General features: G+C 40.1%; 1 protein-coding gene and 1 long non-coding RNA gene across 3 annotated transcripts in view; one reads left to right on the top strand and one right to left on the bottom strand.

The window, feature by feature from the left end:
- Positions 1-14586, top strand: part of JAK1 (Janus kinase 1) — a 155564-nt gene that overhangs the window by 54472 nt on the left and 86506 nt on the right. The gene's annotated exons all lie outside the window — the stretch shown is intronic.
- Positions 1-14586, bottom strand: part of LOC144310742 (uncharacterized) — a 42786-nt gene that overhangs the window by 3544 nt on the left and 24656 nt on the right. The window contains exons 4-5 of the long non-coding RNA XR_013376414.1: positions 13589-13733; positions 11090-11126 (exon numbers count right to left, since the gene is read on the bottom strand). This is a non-coding gene — a long non-coding RNA (uncharacterized LOC144310742). The remainder of the gene's footprint in view (positions 1-11089; positions 11127-13588; positions 13734-14586) is intronic.

Here is a 14586-nt window from a genome sequence, read left to right as displayed (position 1 = left end):
CTCTGATTGGATAAATATTTATCTCATTTAGACTAAGTAATTGGTATATCTGAGTTTTTAAAAAATGATGGGGCATTTATTTTAGTGTATTAGATAAATGCTGACTTAATATTTTCTGCTGACTGGGCTATCCAGTTGCCCCACCACATGCACACATAAAATTATCTTTCTTCCCTCGGATTTGAAATCCATGTGTTAAATTTTTTTAAGTTATGCTAGAGCTCTCTACAAAGGGCATTAGAGCACTGGGCTGTTTCCAGGCAGTTGGTATTAGGATGATATTGAGGAGGTGGCTTAACCTCTCTCTAACTGGATTTCTTTTGTGAAATCACATCTGACCAGAGTTGTTAATGAGGATCTGACAAGATAATGGATATCAATAATAAACTATATAGAGTGTTTATGATGCTACTAATTATTAGGAAGGGCTAGGCATTTCTGAGAACAATAACTATAGTTAAAACTAGTAACACAATATAATAAAAGGTTACATTTTGAGTTTTGGAGGAATTAGGGAAAAAAAAAAAAAACAACCCCACAACAATAGCTTCTCTGGCTTTAGAGTAATTTCCTATTAGTCAAATAGAAGCCAATCACTAAACTAAAAGTAAGCATGTTACAACTATTTAAAAAATCTTTACAGGAATTAAATACAGTATTTAATTTCCTGAGTAGGTTAAAGATAGAAAGTGAATGTAATGCTGCATTTAACTTTTCACATGATGGTACTCTTCATTTGGTCTTTTTCTTTTTAAAAAATTGAGACATTTACTTTATTTTGAACAAGAAAGTTGTGTAAGCAACTGAAAATATACCCCACAATAAGAGAGGTTCTTCTGCCATTGTGCAGCATATCCCAACATATATTTAGGGAGGAAAAATATCATATTTGGTGAATTATGTTATTTACTGTCACTTCTTCTAAGACAAGTATGGCATTTTTTGATATCTGGCATAAAGTCTAAGAATCATGCCCAGGTAGGGCACGCTAAATAGTTACATTTTGGGAGATTAAACTTTCATTTAGGTTAAAGTTGAATGTATATACTAGTCTAGGGCTACTGAACCACTATTCTTGCTTTAAAGAAAACAAATATGATTTGTGCACTTTTTGTAGTTTCTTTTACATAAAAATCAATTTTATTGTTTCTTTGACTTAAAAATATTCTGGTGAAATAAGTCTTGCAAAAGAAAGATAACCTATCTTTGCGTGTACTATAAAAAAGCAAAGAGTAATGTTTAATTTTTTGATCAGTTATGTTTAGGGCCTTTACAAATAACACATTAGTCTCTAGAGAGCACCACTATGCTGTCCAGGCCAAAAATTTCATGTTTTCTCCTTGAGCATCAAAACAGTCCATACTGGTTCTCCAGCAAAGAGTCAGAAGAAAATAACATAATTCTTTTCATCCAGTGTAAAGCAGTGATAAATTCCTGCAGAAAGTATTAGTGTTACTTCGTTCTCCATGAAAATCTGGATCCACCATCCTTTTTATCTCTGATGTCAAAATCTCCAGTCCCATCTAAGATACATCAAATTTCCTCATCCAAATGTTCCTCATAAAACATCTTAATTCTTTTCTTCTAATGTGATAGTCTATCTTTGCCTATGATTATTATGTTCATCCAGGAGTAGTTTTTCTCTTTCTGGATTTTCTCTAATTCTGAATTGTTTTCATTACTAGTAACAGGTACCAGGCTGATGCAGTTGAGGCAGGCTGACTGGACTTTAGTCAATAGAGGTTCCTCTGGCCTGTATATCACACTTCACCATCTCCCCTGTCTTGCCTGAGAATTAAACCAAATCCTGGGGGGGCACTGATGGAATATAGCTGACCTCAGGCTCTTCAGTTGGTCTTTAGATTCAGACATTGCCACTAGACCTACCCAGTCAGGCACCTGGACTTGTGTTGGGATCTGATAGTAGCTGACTTTCAGACCATAGTTATTTCATACTGCTGAGCTTTGGTTTCTTCATCTGTAAAATGAAGCTCCTTTGTAGGTGTTTGAATGTAATGTTCAGCTCTGAGGTCCTCTTTGCAGCTACAGTTTCTCTGATAGGAGGAGTAGAGGACTCTGAAAGGGGGTCAGTTTTTTGCATTCTAACTATGAGAAATTTGAAAAAACTGCTGACTTCACTTAATTTTTTTGTCCTGAAAATACAAGACAAATGGTTTTCATTTTACCTTTCATTCCTGATTGTTATCAAGATAATAAGCAGGTAAGCGTCAAAGCTCCAAATGAAGAAATTTCCAGTAGTATAATTGCAGTCCAGTAATGTTGTTGCATTTTAAGTATTAACATACTGAAAAACGTTTCCATAGAGTTCAGGAGTGAATTTTTTTTTTCTGGATGTGGATATAGATTATAGTGCAAATTACTTGCATTGTGGATGCAAGTTAAATTCTTGACTCTTCAAACCCAGAGGGGTGAATCATTTTGGGACAGTCAAGTTTTCTAGGTGGATGAGAGTGTATTCTTATGATTACCATATTTTAAAAACTTTACTTTGATGAAAAAGTTAAAAAATAGCTTTCCTATGTCTTTGCACTGACATAATGGAATACAATTTATTTTTCTCTGTTAATCTGGTTCAGTTATGAACACACATTGTTTTACTGAGCCCTGTGGTTACAGGGGCCTAGCATGGTTTGGAGTAAAAATACTTGGGTTTAAATTTATGTTTTACCACTTGTTGGCTCTATTGCCTTGGAATGGGAAACCCCTCCTAACCTGACTTTCCTTAGCTTTTAAGATACTGAGATTGAAAGACTTTGGATATAGTGGATCTTCTGTAAATGATAGCTTTTATTATTATGACAGGGATGCCCTTCATGGTCTATTGAGTTATGTATATACACAATACACACACTCTTTCTTGCGCATGTGCTCTCTCATGCTCTCTCTCTTTCTCTCTTTCTCTCTTTCTCTCTTTCTCTCTCTCTCTCTCTCTCACACACACACACATACTATATATATATATATTTGTTTCAGACTAATCAGTTTTGGACTAGAATTCTTGTGCTTACTATAGTTTAACTTGAAATGATCAGTGTGCTTGGATATATAAAGCCTTATATCATAGGATTTACAGGCTTGTTAGCATCTAGTCACTCGTATTTCATGCACAACTCTAGGTGAAAAGACCTGGCAACATGTAATGTTCATGAATATTTTTGTGAAATTTCTGCAGCATTTCCTTTGGTGAACTCATATTTTATGTGTGTTCCAAAACAATGAAGCTTAGCAAATATAAGAGTACATTTTGCACACTGGTCTTTATTTACAAATGAATAGTATTGAGTCACCCAGTGGGGAGACCCATAGTCTATTTCCTTTCCCCTTTTTATTGACTGTGTGGCACACATACACTAGTGGTATAGTACATCTGAGTTTCAAAGTGCAGATTGAAACCATGTGGTTTTTTTTTTTTTTTTTTAAGCCTTTTATGGGGATTATGTTTTTGACCTTGACCTTATAAATTACACATTACTGTGTGCCCAACCTTTATGCACTGGATGATCTTCACATTTAAAGGTGAGGAAACCAAGATTTGTAGAAATTAAGTATCTTATTCACTTTATAAATGAGTAATTCATGTATGACTTCAGAGTTCATGCTTTTTACCACGAAACCATGCTATATGTTAGTTCCAAACTGAAGCTCTTGTGAACTTTGGGTGGATGTATTGAAGTTGGGGTGTGGCAGATGTCTATACTTTTTCCTTTGTTCTGTATAATGAGCTGTAGGCTGCCATCTGCTATTCTTGAGTGCATAGTCACTTTTAGAGGGTGTGTTGTGCTCATACGTAAACATTCATGCAAAGATCCACTGCTTACAGAATCATTTGCCATCTGCCTGACCCTAGAAAAGAGGGCTGGTGGCAGCCAAGACAGAGTGCCATGGCAGAGTTGTCTTTAGGAGAAAATATGTTATCTGCTTTTAGAGAGCAGTGCTCTAAACAAATACAAGCCAACAGATGGATCTTCAGTTTTGTTCAATTAATTTCTTTAATTATTAAACATTAAGTGAATTATGACATTAAATGAGAATGCCAGGGGAGGGCAAATGACCACAATTTTATTCAGGGGCACCAGGCAGCATCTGCCGATACTGGGTGATTCTATCATCTGCTTCTGCCCTCATCTTACATAAAATATTCAGATGAGGGACTCCATGAGGAAACATGCATTTTTCAGTTTCTTTTGCAGTAAACTTTTAATTTTAGCTGAGAAACATGGAATTATGTGATCTGGTATTGATAAAAGAGTTTACTTGCTAGTTTCATTTAGAGCTAATAACTGTTTTGGGCTTTATAAATGGTTTTGATGTTGAGGGAAGGGAAGCAATAGAATCAGCTGAAACACGGTCATGATGCCCAAACTAATCAGATCATCTGTGTGTCTTCGCGTATGGCTGAATGAAGGATTCAGACAAGTACAAGTGTTTCTGGATTTTTTTTTCCCTAACTAGGCTTAGTTTATAGGCCAGAGAAAGATTCTGTTGCTATTCCATTATTTTGAGCCAGTAGTTGAAAAGTCTTTCTGTCATTAATGGAAAAAATGACAAAATCATACAGTGCATCTAAAATTTTTCATTAAAGTTGTCTTTTATTAAAGGCTCATTTCTTGTGTCTTTGTGTAATTGAACTTAAAATATTTTTAAAAAATTTGAAACAGTTACAGATTGGCAGGAAGTTGCAAAGATAGTTACAGAGAAGGTCTGTTTAATTGAACTTTAGCACAAGTGATATGCTTTTCTCTCTAGTTTTTGAAGATTTTAAACTTACGGAGAAACCATCTAAGATAAAAGATGCTCGATGTTGGGTCTTTGAAACTTCTTTTGAACTAGTTTTCTGAATGACTCCAGGTACAGCTGGAATAATGGCTGAAGTCTGGGTGGCACTGGTTAAGACTGTGACTATGTCCTAAACATGAAGTGGTTTCCCCGGAAGCCAGAAGCACCATTGGAAGAGGAAGGATGCTGTAAATTTCTCTAATCACTACAGATTGGGCATTTTGAGCCTCTGAGCTTCCTATAGGTGCCTCTGGTTTTGTAAATGGTCCTAGTAAACCCAGAAGCTACAATTGTCAAAGTAACAGGTGGTGGTGGTAGCTGGAAGCCAGCTTGGCAGCCAGCCAGCTCTACAGATAGCCAAGGTTGCTCAACCTTCACAAGGTCCCGCAGACCAAACTGGGGGTGGGAGGATCAGCCCCACACAGATATTTGATCCTTTTTTTTTTTTAAACAATCATTTGAAATCATTTGCTTTGTGATCCTCTTTCATACCTATTTGATTTAACCATATGAAATTGTCATTTCTGTGGGTTAAAAAAATGGTAAAATGTTGGAAGTTCAATATGATTCAGCCTAATGCTTTCTCCTGTCATGTTGAAAATTCTTATGAATGTGGAATAGCATATATTCAAGGAGACATTGGCTCTGCCTCTTTCTTTATGGAGGAAATTTAGCATACACCATTTTAAGTAGATTAACTTAATTTTCTTAACAATCATAAGTTAGGTCCTAGTATTTTCTCCCCTTTTAAGGTCACAGGTAGTAAGTGGTGGAGTTGGGTTCACACCCAAGCAGTCTAATTATGGGGCTGCACTTCTTCTCAGCATTTTGGCTCCACCTCTCTAGTCGTGCTTATGAAAGTCCTGGGTGTCTGGCAGCTAATGGGCATTGATGTAGGTGTTTCTTTTTGATTTCATGGGAAAAAGAACTTAATTTTCCCATAAAAATGAATGAATTTTTCTATAATATAAGAATTTTGGAGCCTTAACAAGGATTCTCTTGCAGTCTTTGGGCTTGTAGAATTGAGGGTAAGAAGAGAGACTTGTTGGCCCTAATAATGAAAGTATAGATGGTTATTGCCTGAGAAGAGGAGGGTGAGAGTGTTTATTCGTTCATTCTAACCATGAAATCCTGTGGTTCTCTAATAAACCTCTGCCTCTCATCTGTGTTGCTTAATCTGGGTGATCTTGAGCATGGAAGGAAAGGAAGTGCTGCAGTGATGAGGGAGTTTTCTTTGGAAATTGCTTATTGGCCTCTCACTTGCCGAGTCCCATATTGATATTGGTGAGTGAGGCCGGGTTCCAGACTAGGTTCCCTGGAAGCTTTGTGAAGCAGGAAATGGAAGGGTGTGTCCTTGGATCATTTGTTTCTGGAGCAGCGTCCTAGGTATTGAGACATATACAGATCTGTTCTAAGACAGTCCTTCTGGATCCTGTCAGGTCACACTGCAGCCTTGCCTGATTTATTTGTACGTCAGTTATGTCTCTGACATCCATTGGACAAAAGTGCAGTCCCGTTCCAGGGACTTTCCCTCTCCTCTCTTAGCATCAGAGATGACCCATGATGGTTGTAGGTAATTCTGTCAGCAGTGTCTCAGGCATTCTGTGTCATCAGGAAAGGCTGGACAAACAGCAAGTGACTGCCAGAGACCCAGGTGACTCTCCATTCAGGCTGAGTAGGAGGAAAGGACAGGTTGTTGGAGACTTGGCTCAAAGTGAAATATGCTCAGTTTTTCTGTTTGTAGCCTCTCACGGGCAGAGGACGGAAGAGGTCAGAAAACTATTTTGAAGTATTTTTCAACACCTTCGAAGTCTGGTGCTTTACTTTGGTTAGTGTCTGTGTGGTTAAAAACCAGTTAGATTTGTTTGGTGATGTCATCCCCAAAGATGTCAGCTGCATCTGCATTACCATTTCTAGAGGACAGTCAAGGGAAGAGCTCCCTCATTCCTGTGTTAGAGAAAGTAGGGAGGGGAGTGTGCATGTCCTCATGGCTAGGATTGGATTGGTCTGTAAGTAAGCTGGTTTCATAAGTTGAACATGAATCTTCCTGCAGAATGCTATGGCCTTGGGAACTCTGGATGGTCCTGCTGGTAGACATTTATTCATCCATTTAGTACCTACTCTGTTAGAAGCCTTGACTATGAGAAATAACACTGAATAATGCATAGTCTCAGACCTTGGTGTGGTCTGGTGGGTGCTATTTATAAAGCAAAGCAAGCTAAGGTTGTAATTCCTGTGTTTAACAAAGTCCTATGGGAGCACAGAGAAGAGATTGGCTACATTTGTCTGGGAAAGTCAGGAAGACTTCACAGGATGAGTCATTTGAGCTGAATTTTAGAGAATGAGAATTCTTCAGGTCCAATAGGTGAGAGAACTTTCAGAAAAATCTGAGGAGGACAGAGCCTTGAGAACAGTCAGTTGAGGGAGCAGTCATAGAGGTCCATGACCTGAGGTCCCTACCCATCTTGTTTTGTTACTGGAATGCCAGCCTTTCCCTTTCATGTGTTTTTCTTCATTTTTCTATGGATTTGTCATGATGAGTCATTGTAGCTTCTGTTCACAGTGATGCCAGGTACCGCTGGTGAGAAAAGGACCCAGCTTTTCACTACCTGAACCTTGGTTGTGGCCACCCTTTCCCATCACATTCCCTTTCTCAGAAACAGCCTCATATGCTGTGCCTTTATGTCATTTATTGAGCATGTTTCTCAGGACCAGATTGGAGGCTATTTGAGTGTTGCCTCTTGGGATCTCACTGAAGCTCTTCCTTACTGATCTCAGTTGGCGACTAGAACCCAGGCTGCTTTGGGTCCTTTCCATTTCTCCATGTGTTTTCTGGCTGCCTGAGATACCTCTGTCCTTCCTGGGTTTGGGCCAGCATTTATCTTTCCTTCTGTGTAGGACTCCTACTAGTGTCTGCATCACTCTGTGCCAACTTCCTGGTTCCAGAGGTAGATCTGAGTAGGTCCTTTGCCCTATATCTCATTTAGTGTACTTGCATTACTCGAGTCTTCCATATTTATACAGTAATTGTATACTCTTAGTGTCTGAAAATCCTAAAGGCCAGAGCTGTCTTGAATGATTCAAAGTTAGTCACTTCATTCAAAGAATGAAACAAAGTGAGTCTAAGGCAAACTAAGAATTCTTTGAAAGCAAAAATTTTGTTCAAAGCAGCATATTTGATGAAGCAAACAGATTGATTTTTGTGCTAGAAATATACTACTCTCTTTTTTATACTTTCCATCTTGCTGTGTGGTCAGAGACATGAGGCTCCTTTGGAGTGAATTCTGGTCACACAGTTTTGTTGAGGCCATCACTGTGATAGGGCAGTGCAAGAACAAAGTCTGTCCAGTGTGTCCTGGAATTCCTGTTGACGAGTGAGCATCGCTCAGCACGTTGCCTGCACAGATCACGAAGGGAGGAGGGAGGCGAGACGTAAGTATCATGCTGGGACACTGTGAAGACAACATGTGAAGAGCCTTTTGGAATCTTCTTTTAGGCAGTGTTGTGCAAGTCCCTCTGAAGTTTCCTCATTTCCCCTGGGATTGTGTATAGAGAGTGGTACGTCACTCATATGTGAAGATTACTCAGGCCCTGAAAAATGCTGCACTCGCAAACAGTTTTGCTGAGCCTGAGATTGGTCAGTTCTAATGTTTGGATAGTGGCCACGGTTATTAAAAATAGCTTCACAAGTCCAGGAATCTAGGAATTTACAAGTTCAAAGCAGAGTGGTGGGAGCCTTATGTTCTCCCTCTTCCCAGGCAAGGGAAGTGTTTTACTAGCTGCAGAACTTTCAGTAAAACTGAACTTCTTTACACTTGAGTTTACTCATTTGTAAAGTGGGGATAATAGTGGTACCCACCTTATGTTATGGTTCATGATTAAATGAGTAAGTATAGGTAAAAGGCTTGGTATGATGCCTGATACATATAGCTAATACTGATGTAGTGTTTACTTCTTTATTTTCCTTATTTTTTCTTTCTTTTGTTTTTTAGATTTTTATGTAGAGAGAGAGGGTGAGTGGGGGGAGGGGCAGAGGGAGAGGAAGAAAAAGAATCTCAAGCCGACTTCCAGCTGAGCATGGAGCCTGATGCAGGGCTTGATCCCATGACCCTGAGATCATGACCTGAGCTGAAATCAAGAGTTAACCACTTAACAAACTGAGCCAACTGGGTGCCCTGTTATTCTTTCTTATTTGAGATTTCCCTGAGATTTTGTACTCATGGAAAAAATAAAACTTCTCCTGTGGCTTTAGGTTCCATCAGCAGGGGCTTAAGACTTCTTCCTGGCTTGAGGAAGAACCTTTGGTTTGTGGTAGTTTTCTCCATTCCCTTCCCAGTGTTGCAGGGGAGAGAGTGGTACAGAATCAGAAGTCCGTGGGGAGGAGAGGTGTGTAGTCGCTAGGCAGAGCCACCAGCAATAGCTACTTCCTGCCTCCTGGTTGGCTGTCAGGATTATTTGATGATGGAACTGATGATTTTTCCATTTTGCCAATTTAAAAGCCATAATAGCATTAATGTTAGGAGAAGTTGAACAGGACACCCTAGACTATTTTTGCAGGCCTTCTGTAAATTTAAAATTAATCCAAAATAAAAACTTTTTAAACATCAAGGGGAATGAGGAGTTGCTCGTGATTATGGAGTTTCAGTCATGCAAGGTGAAAACAACAATGTGTATATGGTGAACAAAACCATAATGTGCCCTTAAAAGTTGTTATGAGCGTAAATTCGTGTTAGGTGTTTTTACCACAGTAAGAAAAAGAAAAAAATTAAAAGCTCCAGTGACAAAACTGGCAAGCAGCACCATGCTGGCACATTAGTAGATGCTTAAGAAATGCTTCTGTTGGATACAAGAGTGAGTGAGTGAGCTCGCTTTGAACCCGACCCTGACACTTCCTAGATAGGTAGCCTTCTGCTAAATAATTTCTTTTATGAACCTGCTTATTTATAAAGTACAGTAATATCTACCTCAGAGTTGGTGTGAGCATTAAATGAGATGAAAGAACCTTATCAGAGGATCCAGTGTATAGTAAGTACTCTAAAATATGGGTGGTATTAATGATAAGATAGATATATTCTTGTTTGGATATCCCATATTAAAAAATCTCTCCATTTTTTTGTACATTGAGGTTGCTTTCAAGTTTCTGCTTTTGTAAACAATACTGTGATTATTAATAGCTTTATAGTAAAATTTCTGTGTGCATAAATTATGTTTTCTTAGAATATATTTCAGAGAGTCACATGGTTCCTATTTTTTAGGTATCTTATTCCATTATCAGACTGCTTCCAGATAGTTTGTAACAATTTGCCATTCTCCACAGCAGTACAAAGAACAGATTTTTGATAGGCAGAGATGAGGGGACAGGGAGGTGGGCCCTGTACAAAAGGGGTACTCTTTTGATAGTTAGAAGTTAAGGGCCCCTCTGAATGTAGGCCTGAGCCCTCAGGGCACAGGAAGTCAGGCTTATGCCAAATAGCTGAGTGTTGATCACATGGTTAAGGTGAGCTGAATGGCCCTCATCCTGTGAGTGGGGGAGGTGGGAATGTGATGACTGGCATGCAGGGTGGACAGCTGCCCCAGGTGTATAGAACCTTACTGTTGACAGATCAGGGAAGATTTTGCTTGGGCCCTCCCTCCTCATGGAGGTTTTAGTGTTGGTTAGTAGGGCGGCCAGGTAATACAGACCTAGAACTTGCCTTCCCCTATGAATATTAGAGCTTGAAGAGGACTTTGATGGTGTCTGGTATGGTGGTTTTCGACTCTTTGGAAGCCAGGGAACTCATTTCAAATTTATTTATTTATTTATTTATTTATTTTTAATTTTTTTAAAAAAATTTTTATTTATTTATGATAGTCACAGAGAGAGAGAGAGAGAGAGAGAGGCGCAGAGACACAGGCAGAGGGAGAAGCAGGCTCCATGCACTGGGAGCCCGATGTGGGATTCGATCCCGGGTCTCCAGGATCGCGCCCTGGGCCAAAGACAGGCGCTAAACCGCTGCGCCACCCAGGGATCCCTCATTTCAAATTTAATCCCACATGGAACCTCAGTGTACTGAAGAGACTAATTTTATAAATTCAGACGTAGAATATCATAACTTATCAATATCATAATAATTATAAAGTTAAGAGAACAGGGAATCTGATGATGGGCACTGAATTTTGAGTTGGGTTCAGAGTGGCAGTCCCAATCATCTTCCAGTTTTATTACCTAACTTCTGAATTTAGTTTTGGTTGCAGTATGGAAAAACCTGATTCACATGAATAAGTAATTGTAGATAGTTTATTAATAACTTACCTTGCAGCTTCAGGATACTTTAAATTGACCCAGAAACCTGAAAGAAGAGTAGGGGGAACTTTTATCACAAAGTGGAATCACAGCTATTTAACAAATGCTTCTTTATTAAATAGTGCAAGACTGATGATAACGTATGCTCACACTTTTTATTTCAGTGCAACCTGTTATGAATTTATTTGTTATTGCATTATTGACTGTTTCTCTGTGAGTATGAGTCCAGCAGATGTGCCTGAGATTTGCCTGGCATTCAGTTGAGCAGGCTGCAAGTATGCTGTAGTAGTATACTTAAGGCTTGAGCACTTTTATGGGAGCAGACAAGTGTAGGTCTGAGTAAAGAAGAGAGTTCCTGAGGTGCCTGGATGGCTCAGTTGGTTAAGTGTCTGACTCTTGGTTTTTGGCTCAGGTAATGATCTCAAGAGTCGTGAGATCGAGCTCTGAGTCAGGCTCTGTGCTCAGTGCAGAGTCTGCTTAGGGTTCTCTCTCCTGCCTCCCCCTCAACCCCCACCTCAGACTCACTCTCTCAAATAAATAATAAAATCTTAAAAAAGAAAAAAGAGTTCTAGCTTCCTTCAGAATTAGTAACAGTTATAAGATGTTTAAATATAAGCTCAGGATTGATAAGACAGGCTATATTCTGAGGTCTGCAGAATATCACATTGACAATCTTCAAGGAGTTAAAATTTGCTATAAAAAATTGTGGGGGTTTATTATAATTTCAAAAATTGTTAAAATATAGCTGAAAAGTGAAATTTGAATATATTTTCCCCCGAGAATTTTATACCATTCAGAACATTTGGGTTACTTAGAACATAGCTTGAAAATTCTTGTCTGTATTATAGTACAGCTCACTCATTTGTAAAATGGTAAAATTGAAGCCTAAAGAGGGGAAGTGACTTTCCAAAGGTCACTCTGCAAGTTACTGGGAAAGCTGAGAAGTGGGATCCTTGGGTCTCTAGATGCTTCTCTATGTGATTTTTCTCTGCTGAACGGTTAGGACTTCCCAAGGGGGCAGGAAGCCAGGAAACTGAACTGGCCTCCTCCCTCATGTGTTGTGCATGTATATAGGCACATGCATGCACTCCTATGTGCCCACTCACATACTAGACACCATGAGAATTAGCTTCAGGTAAGAGGGTGAAGTGTGTGAAGTGTGGGGTCCTTGCTGTGAATCTTTCTCATCACCTTTTGCCATAAGAAAACTTAACCTCAGGACTCCACTTTCAGGCTTCTCTGCTCTGACAAGTAATAGTAGCTAATCTGATAAACTTGTCTGACTTAAAAGGTGGGAGTGAATTGATTGGCTGGCTGCCCCTCTCTGTTTTTGTATTCTCACAAGCATCTCATGGAACAGAGTGCTTTCACCCTGACTGACAGTTTCAGAGGCACTGAGGGGGTGGGAGGGTGTTCTTAATAGTGTCTTGTGTGGCCCTTAAAATTCCATGGTGCAGACCCCCAGCCTTAAGAACTAAAACTGGCCCTCCCCAGGGCTGCTGCTGATCTGTTGCTTTCGTGAGAAATAGAAAACATCCCTGCACCGGGAGCAAGGCAGTGGGACTTAAGCCATCACTCTTTCCCTCCTGTTGGGCACTCTTCACAGGATTGCAGTCCTGATCCTGCCTGTTGTCTTCTAGCCAAATACAGTGACTTTATTGTTTTGCCATATACAGAGAACATACAGATTTGCTCAGTGTAGGTGCTTACTAGATGTTTTGGGTGACAGTAATTCAGAATTGACCAAATACAGAAAAATGGCACCTTGCAGGCTGATACTTGCCCTCATAGCAGCAGTGGCCATCCAGCATTAACTTAAGGATTCTATGGTTCATGCAGTTATTAATTCAACAACAGATACTACTTGAGCACTTACTATGTAGAAGCAGGCAAGGTACCAACAGATATTTATTTAGCATTCATTATATTCCAGGCTCTGGCTGGTAAAGAAGATACAATACTGAGAAAGACATGATTCTTTCCCTCATCTCTAGTCAGGGCATCGGACCCCAAACAAATACACAGACTAAGTTACTACAAATGACAGAATTCTAGGTTGTGATAAATGCTCTAAGGGAAATAAACAAGGGTGTGGTAAGGGGATGGGTAAGAGTGGGAGAGGGGAGAAGAGGGTGCTGGAGGCAGGGCCTAGATGACCAGGATCTTCTTGAACTAGGTTGTTAGGGAGCATCCCTCTGAGACAAGCACGTCATCAGACCCAAAGAATGGTAAGGAGCTGGTGTGCAAAGAGTAGTCAAGGCAGCTTGGACAAAGGTGGCTACTAGTTTGGTATATTTGAGGCCCTCAGAGTATGAACTTGGAGCATAGTATGAGGCAAGGTTGGAGGCAGCACTAACAGTTGAGAATGCTTCCTCTGTATGCTATGTGCCAGGCATGTGCTGAGTGCTTCCCACATGTTAACTTTTTAAATGCTGAGAACAGTCCTGTTAAGTATTATTATCCTTGTTTTATACACGAGGAACCGAGGCACAGAGGTAAATAACTTACCCAAGATTTCACAGCTGGTAAATGGAAGAGCAGAGATCCAAACAAATGCAGTCTGATTCCACACTGTGCTGGTATCCACTATGATGTAATGACAGTGGAAGCTGAATAATGCCAGGTCTCAGTTTCCTCATCAGTGAAATTGGAGCTAATATGTAGATTAAAGGAGATAATGTCTGTAGAATGACTGGCACAGTGGTAGGCACTCATTAAGTGGATTTCTGGCTGATGGTGGTGGTGGTGGTGGTGGTAGTGTTTGTATTGGTAGGGGGTTGGGAGGAAACAAGGAACTAAAGCTCTAGGGAGGAGACGTGTATACTGTCTGCTGTGATGCAGAAGAATGCCATGAAGTCTGAAGTAGGGTCAGTTCTTTCCACCTAGAGAAGGTGGACAGACTTTGGGCTTAAGGGAGGGCAACCTTGCCGTAGACCTTGAAAGATAGGCAGGATTCACATACGCAGGGCAGGCAGGAGGGGCATCTCCTCTAAGCTACCTGTGGACTGAGCAAATATCTAGCACTTGCTTAGAGGCTTGGAAAGTCAAACATGGGGCAATAGCACTGGCCCTCCTGAGGAGAGAAGAGGATCTAGCTATTGGCCGAGTGTTGAAAGGTTGGAGCCAGCACTCAGCAGGGCTTGATGCCATCCTGAAGCTTTGGGTCTTTATATAACAGGGAATGTGGTGTCCTGGTGTCCAAAGCTTGGTTTAAAAATCTAATTTGGGACTCCTCCCAAATCTTAGATTGGCCTCTGGCTGAGTCCATGAGAGAGGGGAATTTTTTGTTTTGGCTTTTGACATTCTGTCTGGCTGTCCACCTAGAGGTGCCTGCCCACCTCCTGGGTCCACGCAGAGAAATACCACTCTAGTAGGAAGCTTTATTACCCCACTCCTCCAGACAGATCTCATAGGTGGTTGCAGAGAGATAACTAGCACAGGCTTTGGAGCTGGATAGCCGAGCTAGAATTTGGGCTTTGATTCTAGCTTTTGGGCTTTTGATTCTA

The sequence above is a fragment of the Canis aureus genome, chromosome 3 (assembly GCF_053574225.1).
Source record: "Canis aureus isolate CA01 chromosome 3, VMU_Caureus_v.1.0, whole genome shotgun sequence".
Taxonomy (NCBI): Eukaryota; Metazoa; Chordata; class Mammalia; order Carnivora; family Canidae; genus Canis; species Canis aureus.
This window is presented reverse-complemented; position numbering and strand designations above follow the sequence as displayed.